The following is a 12161-nucleotide window of genomic DNA, read 5'->3' on the forward strand; positions in this document are numbered from 1 at the left end:
GGAAAAATCATCCTCGAATGAGATTCAAGGCATCATAAGAAGGGTAGGAAATCAACCTAACAGCCCAACAAGAAATATAATCACATAAATGCACATATCTGAGGAGGAAACATCAATTACAAGCTAAAGCATGTTTAAAACATCATATCATGAAGTCCATATGCAAACCATTCTCAGATACACATAAACATGGAGAAATCAATCAAATTAACTCATTTCCTCATAAGTCAAGTTTTTACATTGACGTGCATAAGTGAGGAATCATTGGAATATCTAAAACTAAAACCAAAAGAGTGAACCATGAGGAATTGGATACCTCAAGATAGACTTGAGACTAAGAGAAATGTACAAGGATAACAGGACATCATATTGGCCTCAGCCTACTAAGCAGCATCCTCAACTAACTGATTGCTTCATAGAACCTTTACGGAAGCAACTTCTTTTTTTCTCAACTTCTTAATCTGTCGGTCTAAAATCTCAACTCGTCATATGAAATATTCTCCTTAACTCCCAAACCTTCTAAGGGAACTATGGATGTATGATCTCTAACACATTTCATCAATAAAGAGACATAAAAACGGATGAACTAATGCCAAATCATTAGGCAAATTAGGTCCATAAGCAAGCTTACAAACACACCCCAAAATTTGATGTGGGCCCACACAACGGGGACTAAGATTTTCTTTCTTTCCAAATCTCATTACATCCTTTAAGGGTCAAATTTTCAAGTAGACCCAATCATTCACATTGAATTCAAGATCTTTTAGGAAAACTCATTTACAATGGGAACTGACTCAAGAATAAGGGTTTGGAATCCATATCCCTCACCTCTGGTATATGCAACCCTTAAAAATAATGTTTCTATCTTTAAGACAAGAAACAAACTGACTTTTAGGCATAGAATTTTCCACTTTCCATTCTAGGATTGGTTCATTTGGAAACAAAAACTTGACTATTGGGTTCTACAATCAAGAGAAGCATAACATGTATGCAATCGATTTATACAAAGAATAACATCAAAATATAACATATCAAGCTCTACAAGATTTAACATGAGTGACTCTACGGGATAAGAATTCGGGACACCTCCTATAGACTCTCTTATCCACAATGGAATCACCAACTAAATTAGAGACCTAAAAAGGATCTAACAACACTTCCTGAAGAATATCAAACCTCATAGCCACATATGGTGTCACAAAAGACAAGGTAGCACTAGGGTCAAGTAAAGCATAAGAATCAAGTTAGAAGACTTTCAACATACTAGTAACAATGTCGGAAGAACCCTCTTGCTAATGACGAGTCTAAAGAGCATAGAATCGGTTTTTCTTTGGAGAACTTAAACCCGAAACACTGGGAGAAGTTTGCTTACCTTCTATTTTCTTAGATAATCGGTGGGCAGTCCCCTATTTAATGACCACTCTTAGCAAAACTGAAGCAACGATCAATGTTGACTAAGCATTTACCCTCGTGCTTCCACACCTAGTACAAGTAGACAATGAAGATCCACCACCATTACCTCCTTGACGCGTACGTTTAGACACCATATCTTTCTTGAACTTAGGAAGATCATTGGAGGAACCTTAACCGAAAAACCTTTCTCGAAACTTCATTCGGACATGTACATCAAAACCTTGAATATAAGAAATTACCATCATTGGTCCTTGCCTTCTTTGTCTCCCTAGATATTCCCTTAAGTTTCTCCTCTTCTATTTGTTAAGAATGAACCATAAGATGATAAATATTCACATCATTGATAATCATGGCGATACAAAATTTCTTGACCACTATCTTGGACATGCCTAAAACAAACATACTCATCCTTTCCCTAGGGCTGGCAATCAAAGCATACTTAGAAAATTTTTTGAACTCCAAAGCATATTATTTCACACACATGTTTCCTTGATGAAGGTTGATGAATTAAATTACCTTTGCCTCCATCATATCAAGGGGGAAGAACCTATCAAGGAAAGGAATTTTGAACTTTTTCCAATCAAGAGCACTTGCATCTTCTACACTCTCTCCTATCCATTGATTGAACTAATTTGAAAAACACCATTAAGTTTATAAGCGGTCAATTCCGCTTTTTCCATCGGCGTCACTCTTATGAACATCAACACCTTATACATTTCATCAATCAACTCTTGAGGGTTTTTCTCAACCTTAAAACCATGAAACTCCGAAGGATTCATTCTAGTAAAGTCTCTCACTCTAGTTAGTGTCGTACCAACATTTAGGTTCACATGGACCACAACCTCCCTATTTTCTTGAGCCTTTATGTCTTAGACAATACTTGAAAAGCAACCCTTAACTCTGTTAATCACTTGTTCGGCCAAACGGTCGACCGAAACTTGAGGAGCTTCTCGTTCCATATTCTCATTCCCTTTCCTCATAACTTAAGCTCTTCGAGGGTCTACATCCTAAAAACATCGAATCATGATTAGGAGAAAGGACATATAGAGTTATGCTCTGTCACACGACTTAGAGTAATGAAAGAAGTGGAGTTCAATAAACATTTTATAGTTTCTCATTCATAAGTGTGACACACTTCACACTCATGAACAACACTCTACTTGACGTGTCTTTTGAGACTTCCTAGGACCTTTCTAAACCTTGTGCTCTAAAAGCAAGTTTGTCACCACCCAAAACATGGCCTAGGCATAACATGGAATAACTCATACAAGATAATAAAAAATTTAGAAAGTTTAAAACACAATTTCAGAACATAAGAGTTTATAAAATGTAGCGGAAATCTAACATAGTCTCAAAGTCATCTAGTACATCAAGAGTGATCGAGCTGTAATCCCCACATCACATACAATACTGAAAAGTAATGACAATGGGAAATAAAAGTTTGGTCCTCATAACATGATTATTCGCTAATCTTCAATATCTACTAAGGTGATGTCTAGCCACGGGGATGCAAAATCAAAGTGTCAAACCTTACATTTTCATAAGAATGTATGCAAGAGTATACGTCAGTATAGTATTGTACCAAGTATGATAGTAATGCATAAAGTTATGAAATCATGCTAAAAAAGACATTTTCATGACATGCAAAAACCAAGATGAATCATGAGATAAGGGTTGCCCCAGCCATAGCGTAAAGTTTGGGCTTTAGGGTGTTGCGCCAGCCAGAGCACCCCAACCAATCCTTTAAAATTTAAGGGCTGGTGTTTCGTGCCTCTCAGAGCGACAGGGACGCCAGTTCTTCCCATTTTCTCCCCTTATTTCCGTACTAGTCCCTTAGCAACATATCTATATTTTCTAGTTAATTCCAATACTCTATAGTACATCTAAAGATCATGAAATTATCCATAAACATGAGATCATGGACCTTGAATCCATAATTCAATTCAAGGAAGTTAAGAGTCAGTTAAGAAAGGAAACACCAATTCCAAGAGAGCTTTTAAGCTAAGTTTTTGGAGTAATTATCTCAAAACCAAAGAAAGAGTTTTGTTTCTAAAAACATATGAGTTGATTATATTTTTGGAGTAGTATTGAGCACCAATATGAGAATGTGAGTTTATAATAACTCAATTCTCCATAAACCATGTAGCTATCATGGGTAGAAAGGATTATACTTTTTAGATGATTCCTTAGTGTTCTTTAGCATATACTAGTTGATCCTCTTAGTGAAGGCGTTCTATACGAAAGCGAAGTATAGGATAGTTTTGACAGTGTGGGCAAGAAGATGTATCACCACTTAGGCTAATACTGATGGTTGTCGGTTAGAGAAACTCTCACATAACCTATATTGCTTTATTGAGGAAAGACATAAAGACACCATCGAAGTTGTCCCATATTTGCATAAAGACACCTACACTTTTAAAGTGTCCTATCACCCCACTAAACAACTATATATCATTGTAAATTGGCCATTTTTACCTATTAACTCATCTGGGTTGTTTACACGCACGTTAGGCGCGTCATGGGCCATTTATCATTTTTATTTACCAGTTTAAAACAGCCATATGTCATTTTCTTTCTTTAATATTAATTATTTAATCAATTTTTGTATCTTCCCCAATTTAAACTCAAAAATAGCCGTTGGTAGCCCTAAAATTTTGATTTTCATGGCAAGAACAATATTGGTGCTCTCTTTTTGACGACTTCATCATCTTCCTCAAGAAAATAATGTATAAATTCATCTTTTCTCTTTTAATTTCCAATAGAAACGTTAATTTGAAGTTTCTTATGGTTGAATTTCTTATCAATTTTGTGATTAGTTTTTGATTGAAAATGTCAAATGCAATGTTGAATCGTATTTGTAATGATGAGAATGATCCGATGTTGCGAGTGAAACTGCGATGCAAACATGGTGACTTACTAACAATGCAAACTTCATGGTCGGAGCATAACCCAGCTCGAAGATTTTGGTCTTGTCCACGCTATCGTGTATGTTTACTAATTCTTTTATGGACATATTTTGTTTATGTATTTTTCTTTAATTTGTGTTTTGCGTATTTTAGGAGGATGCATGCAACTTCTTTAGATGGAGGGATCGAGAAGAAGTTGATATACGATCCAAGTACGTTATTCCGAGATTAGCAAAGAGAATTAAGGATTTGGAATAAGTATTGACATCTTATGAAAGTCGTGTTGAAAGTAACCAAGTCATTATGAAGGAGAAAAAGATGGGCAAATGTTGTAACTTGAAGCTAATCGTCTTGATCATTATTGTGTGTTTTCCATGTTTAAGTCTAACCAAGAATGTGAAGGATGGAAATTGTAGGTGTGTGCAACTAAAATTGCCATAGACATGTTTAGTTACTTTCAAATTTTTGAAATTGTAGGTGTGTGTACCTAGAAGCTAATTGTCTTAATCTTGCTAGTTGTAAGTGTGTGTAACTTGAAGGATAGAATTTGTTGAATGTTCAAGTTATTGTTGTTCTTTGTTGTCGAAATTGTTATGATTTGAACAATTAGTTAATGTATTTTGTTCTCTAATCTATATTATCGTGTCAACCATTTGAGAAACTTCACAAATATGTCAATTACAATTAAAAAGGCAATAACAAAACTGACTAAAAAGAAGACTTCATAATCGAGTTTGATTCCAACCATTCAAGTTTGTTTGGTTACACCCAAAACTGAGTTTGTTTCCAATAAAAAACAACACAAATATATGCATAGTTAAATTTTGTTTGTCAAAACAAGACAACATCAAAATTCCCTACTTCCATGGCACAGAAGTTCCTACTTGAAGTTGTTTGCCCTTGGCTATTAGCAGCAGCTACAGACCTAGTTTGGATAACCTTTTCAGCCCTCATTCTTTCCAGGTTGCTACAGGTAATAGTTGTCTTCCCCTTCCATTTGAATCCACGTACTGGTGTGTAGCTAATATCACCAGTGACAACATCAGCCCTCTTTGTAACTTTTGTACCAGTATTGATGACTCTTCTACTTGGCAATCCAGGATGCTTAGTCAAATAAATACACACTCAAATATTAGATAATTAGGTTTGCAATGACAATTGTAAACTTGCATTGATAGTTGTAAACTTACATTGAGAGTTGTAAATCCATCTTCAGCTTGGTATACGCCAACACCTACCATTCTTGTCCTTTTAAAAGGTCTTGTTAGTCCTCCACTAGTGTCCTCATGTTCTACCGGTCTCTTCCCTCTTCCTAGGCCTCCTCCACTGCAGTTTGCTTCATAACTAGTTTGACTATGTAGAGTCATTCCTCTTCCTCTACTTAGTCCTTCATTCACATTTCTTTCTTGAGCCATTCCTCTCCTTGATCCTGCTCCTCTACCTGTACCTCTACCTCTACCTCTACCATTTACAGTCTGTACTTTGAAATCAAAATATTAAAGCATATCTATATTATCTGACAATGATATAATAATTAGATATATTACCTCTGTGTTTGTAACATTTCCATGTGATTGAGCTCGAACACCTCTGCCACTTGCTCTTTCTCTTGTTGCTCTTCCTCTGCCTTTTCCTCTACCACTTTAAGTAGCCTGTATATTAATATATCAATACATATACATCTACATATAACATACATTTGAGAGTAACAAATAAAAGTACATGTGTATGAGAAGATGGTTCAGATGACTGACTTGGACCAGTACTTCTTGCATGAGAACAAGGTTCAGTTTGACTTGGATCAGCTTGGTTTCTTGTAGGACATCCTCTTTTATTGTGTCCTTGTGTGCCACATTTGCTACAAGTCATTACAGCACCTCTTTTGCTCAACTTTCAAGTTTTTCTATTTTCATCTGCTTCCTTTCTTCACCTTACCTGGTCTTCCAAGCAACTTTCTGATCTTTGGTGGCTTTACAATTAGATTATTTGAGGTTGGCCACATTTTCATGTTATTCATTGGCTGAATAAAATGGGCATATGTGCTGAGGTAGGTTTCCTTGATATAATAGCTAGCCACATAATGGATTGGCTCCAAGTTTTTGTAATGAAGGGCAGCAACACCATGAGGACAAGGAATTCCCCTGAGCTGCCAGGATCTGCAACTGCACCTCCTATTAACAATGTCCACAGTGTGTGTATATCCATGGTGTTTAATCTCAAAACCTCTTTCTCCATTCCAAGTCAAGTTGCATTGCATAGACTTTTGAATGTTTTCTTGCAAAATCTTCAAAGACATAGGAGATATATCAGTGATCCAAGTGTTTGAGAACTCTCTCAAATCACCAATTCTTTTTATCATCTTCACCCTTATCTCCTGAAGCATTGTAATGATGGTTTTATACCTTGCAGACACTATCCAAACATTAAAGCTTTCTGCCATATTAATGTCCACAACATCACATTTGCTATATTCTTCAAAATACTTCTTGCATCATGTATTCAAATTGTACCATAAAAGATTATCCAAACCTTCTTGTCCTAATTTCCTCATTGTCTCTATATTGTCCTTCATCTCAGCTTCAAATGTGGATTTAGCAATCCTCCAAAATACTCTTCTTCTTTCAACTCCTTTCCAATTTTTTGACCAATTTGCAAGAACATGTCTTGCACATTTTCTATGTTCAACAAGTGGCAATAAAGTATCCACAGCAATTTCTAGTCCTTAATAAACCAACATAACAAAAAAATAATAAATTAAAGTGCAAAACTCAACAACAATAAAATAGTAAGATGGATATCAGTAATTACCTTTTGCATATCACTAATGATGGATAGTTGATGCCCTTCTCCAAGTTCAAGATCATTCTTCACTAGTTCAAGAAACCATGTCTAGGTATACTGATTCTCAACCTCAACAACTGCCCAAGCAATAGAGAGCATTTGGTTGTTTCCATCTCTACAAACTGCCACTAACAACTGGCATTTACACACACTTTTGAGAAAACACCCATCAAAACCAATCAACCTCCTAGCACCTCCAAAAAATGTTTTCTTTAAAACATTGAAGCAAACATAAAATCCTTCAAAAAATTTCTGCCCAGTTTCAGAATCTTCTCCAGCCTTCACTACACAAGTACTACCTTGATTACTCCTTAATATTTCATCTCTATAATCAAAAATCCTACCATACTCCACAATGTGATCACCCATGATCTCTTGTAACACTCTAGTCCTAGCTCTTCTCACTGTTGTCCTACCAACATTAATATCTAACTCCTTTCTAATAATGTCTAGCAACAAGACAATATTGATGTTTGGTTGTTGAGTTATTCTTTCTTTGTATTTGGTGGCCAAAAACTTTGAGTTGCACAGGTAGTTATGAGTTGATGTCAAACATTTATGGATAGGGTTGTATGTTTTAACAATGAAATCTCCACTAGTTCTATCCTTACTTGCACACAACAACCAAGGACAACTCTCTTTACAACATCTCAATCTAACTCTGTCAGGCTCATTTACATATTTTTCAATTTGAATATGTTCTTGGATTGCATATCTTGTCATTGCCACTCTAAATTCTTCAACAGTTCCAAAAACCTGTCCTGATTCCCAATCAATCTTTTCAGCAGTTGTATCAAATACAACTCTATTTGGGGTTTTCTTCCTCCTAACAGGTCTATGCACTACTTGATCAACCTCTTCACCATCTATTTCAAATCTAGGAACTTCATTACTTAGATAATAAGGTTCATCACCTCCTAGCTTACCAACTAAGCTTTCCCTAATACCATCATTTGTCTCATCATACCCTATATCTGGACCTTTCTCATTAACATTAATTTGGTCTGAAGTAGTTCCCCTACATCTCCTTTGTGACCTTTTGAAATGCCTCTTGGTTGCCCTTATATCTACATACTCTTGATGAACATCACTGTCAACCTCAGTATCTTCACTAGTATCCCCTTCAGATCCTGATTCATCTTCCACTTCATCATCAGTTTAATTATTATCTATTATAGGATAATCAGATGAAGGAGGAGGCACAATAAAAGAAGATGGTGGAGGCACAGTAGAAGACTGAGCTTCAAATGGAGTGCTGGAAGTTTCAGAAGGATCAGTTGTAGGGATGGAAGGAAAAGTAGAAGTAGAAGACTGATTATTAGGGTTAGAAGTCTCATTAAAAGATTCCTCACCTACCCCACTTTCAGTCACATGGGGGACAAACTCCAATTCAAGTGGGGCCTGATTAGCTTCACTAACCCCATGAATAACATACACCTCCACTGTATCCCCATCATTTATCATATTGAAAAGGTCAATTATAACCTTATCATTATCAACAAGGACCAATAACCCATCCCACTTGATAAAAAATTACAATCTATTGTATATTCTAGTTCCTTTATATAGTCCCTCAACTCAAAATAAGACATCCTATCAACATCTACATCTAGAAATTCTGTCACATGCCCCCAATATATTTAGAGGTGGTGGACCAAATTCTGTTTCCCCCCCCCCCTCCCCCATGATACCATCTTAAAGTTATCAGAGTAAAAGTCATCTTGAAAAAGCATGTAACAACAACAAACACACATTTCAATAACTAATTCTAACAAGTTGTACACAGTAAACATAATCACTAACAAACAACAACAACAGAAACACTAACTAACAAAAGTAGAAAAAAGCACTAACATTTAGCTCTAACAGTACTAACAGAACAAAAACACTAATAATAGCAGTTGATAATGTACAAATTGAAGTCTACAAATGTATAAGAGACAAATAATAAGATTCGAACTAAGTGGATAACATCTAACCCTAACCTAAAACACAATCACAAAATCCTAATCACTAACAGTCGCACTAAGTCAATAACACAATACCCTACACTAATTAAGTCGATTACCCAACATATTCAAAAATATCCTAACAATGGCAACTATAGAAGGTCGATTCTAACACTTCTACACTATAATAATCCATAAAATCAGAATAATCAGAATAAAAGTGAAGATTTTAGAACCCTAACCTGTTAGACCTTCAATCTTTAAGAATCTTCACAAATACACATCAACAATGATCAACAACGAGATTTTCAACAACAACACTATCGTCAACAACAACACTGTGTATTTCGTTTGATTTTAGGGAAAAGTTGAGAAATGAAAAAGAAGGAGTTCACGAATTTTCTTCAAAAAAAAAGGTCGGGTCGGGTTACCTAGAGAGTGAGCAACATGTGCACTACATAGATGATGGAATGGGTAAAAATGGCCAATTTACAACGATATATAGTTGTATAGTAGGGTGATAGGACACTTCAAGAGTTTAGGTGTCTTTATGCAAATATGGGACAACTTCGATGGTGTCTTTATGTCTTTTCTCTACTTTATTATATGAGTAAAGTGAGTTGTTATTGCATTTCTTTAACAAATTGAGTTGGTGTGTGCTGTATAAATGTTTTGTATAAACTGCACCTATTATTGTTGTGTACTTGCATTTGAGTGAAGTTATTTATGAGTTGAGTAAAGTTAAGGTAAGTGTTTTTTTCCGGATCTCTTTCAAGCTTATGTCTTGTTTAGTATTCCCCTCGCATACTCGTACATTTAGTATACTGATATCATTTGACATGCATCGTTTTATGATGCAGACAAAGATAACCAGGATCAGCATCCAACACCTCGTTGATCCAATTGAGCACTCAGAGTCAGACTAAAACTCATTTTATGAAACAACCGATTTGGTGTGCTCCCGTTGTTACTTAATTTCTTTTTCCAATTTATATTCGTACATAATATTTCATGATATTTTTTACCCTTCACCTCTATATTATTTAATTCTAGTCAAACCTCCTACACTAGAATAATTGAGAATATTTTAGTAAATTTATAAATTAGAATACAGCATGATATAGTCAAACCAAACAATAAAAATGTTTTAAACAATAGCAAACAATACAATCTAACCAAACATTGTATCTCATCCATTACAGTATATTACAGTACAATACGATACAATACATTATGAAACAATAAATAACAATGATTCAAACAAAGTGTAATTGTCTGTTTCCTCACTCTACATAAATTATTGTTATATCCCTCAATAAATTAAACTTAAGTCATTGATATTAATATTACACATGTAAAAGTTGATACTCATTCAAGAAATAATTTAAAAAATAAATATGATAGTTAAATCTCTTTCTATAAATATGATTTTCCTAATGCAAGAATTGATTCATAAATATTGATAAACTAAAAAGAAGAAAAAAATATATATATACACGTGGTTACCAAACAATTAGAAGATGATTAATAAATTCAGAGAAGACAGAGAAAAAAAAGAAGACAAATCCTCTGACCACATACAGTCCGCCATCATAATAACTTTTAAAATTTTGCTTTTTAACACACCCAATAACAGTCCTATAGTCCAGAAAGAATCTATTTACTACTATTTTACTAATTACCCCATGATTTAATTAATCAATTTTTAAATTCCAGAAAGAATCTATTTTACTAATTGCCCCATAATTTAATATTCAATTTTTTAAAAATAAAAAAATGCGAACATATCATCAAATTTTAAAAAAAAATTCATGTACGCTATCTGCTAACAATTTGGTTTATTTATATAAAAAAATTGAAAAAAAAGTTTATTCATTTCATTATTCGTTAATTTAAAATAGTTTTGATTTTATAAGTTTATTTGTATATGTAGTCAACTATGATTCAACTACACCATTAATTAAATTAATTTTTAAAGGAGAAATACTCAAATATGTCATCGAAAAGACTTATTGTGTCATGCATTAAAACTTTGACACATTTTTATCATTACCTCATATTAGATTTTTGTTCAAGTCGCCAGCTATGATTTGGTTAGTCATTAATTAAATTGTCTTAAAAACTCGATCAAGTTTGTAAACTTATTTGAATTAAAAATACTCGAGAACTTTTACATATAATCACTTAAAAATAATTAATTACTCTCCATAGATATAGTTTGATAATTGTAATTTGTAGTTACATGTTATATGGAGGAGAGTGGCGAGCGGGATTGAGAGAGAGAGGGGAAAAAGAGTGAGAAAGATGAATTGTATATGTATATTGGTTAGACAATTGTATATCATACATATGTATTTGTATATATGGCAAGAGAGATTGGGAGATGGAGGAGAGAGGCGAGCGAGACTGGGATAGAGAGGAGAGAGGAGAGAGGCGAGCGAGACTGGGAGAGAGAGGAGAGAGGTGCGCGAGATTGAGAGAGGGAGGAGAGAGGCGAGCGAGAGAGGGCAGGAGTGGGAGAGAGGTGAATTGTATATGTACGTAATTGTATATTATACATATACATTTGTATAAATGGCAAGCGAGATTGGAAGAGAGAGGAGAGAAGCTAGCGAGATTGAGAGAGGGAGGAGAGAGGCGAGCGAGAGAGGGCAGGGAGTGGGAGAGAAGTGAATTGTATAGGTATATAGGTTAAAAAGTTGTATACTATACATATTTATTTGTATATCTTGGTGAATTATACATATACAAATATTACTAATTATACAAACTCGAAGTGAGTCCATGTAATTAATGTATAATCTGAGTGGTAATTATAACAAACTATAGCTATGATGACTAATTAAATAGTATAACTTTGTTTAGCCACGTAATTTTTCAATTTATAAACTCACTGAAATAAGATTTTGTAGAATAGAGTATTTTCAGTTAACAAATAATGACTTGAATGAGCAATTTGTCAAACAAGAATGACATAAATGAGCTAAACTTTTAACGAATGACAGAATATGAGTTGTTTACAAAGTTCAATATATATATATATATATATATA

General features: G+C 34.4%; 1 pseudogene; it reads right to left on the reverse strand.

Annotated features, from left to right (window-relative positions):
• Nucleotides 1-5176: 5176 nt before the first annotated feature.
• LOC107004382 lies at nucleotides 5177-5734 on the reverse strand (annotated as a pseudogene).
• Nucleotides 5735-12161: the final 6427 nt, after the last annotated feature.

Source organism: Solanum pennellii, chromosome 11 (genome assembly GCF_001406875.1).
Source record: "Solanum pennellii chromosome 11, SPENNV200".
Classification (NCBI taxonomy): Eukaryota; Viridiplantae; Streptophyta; class Magnoliopsida; order Solanales; family Solanaceae; genus Solanum; species Solanum pennellii.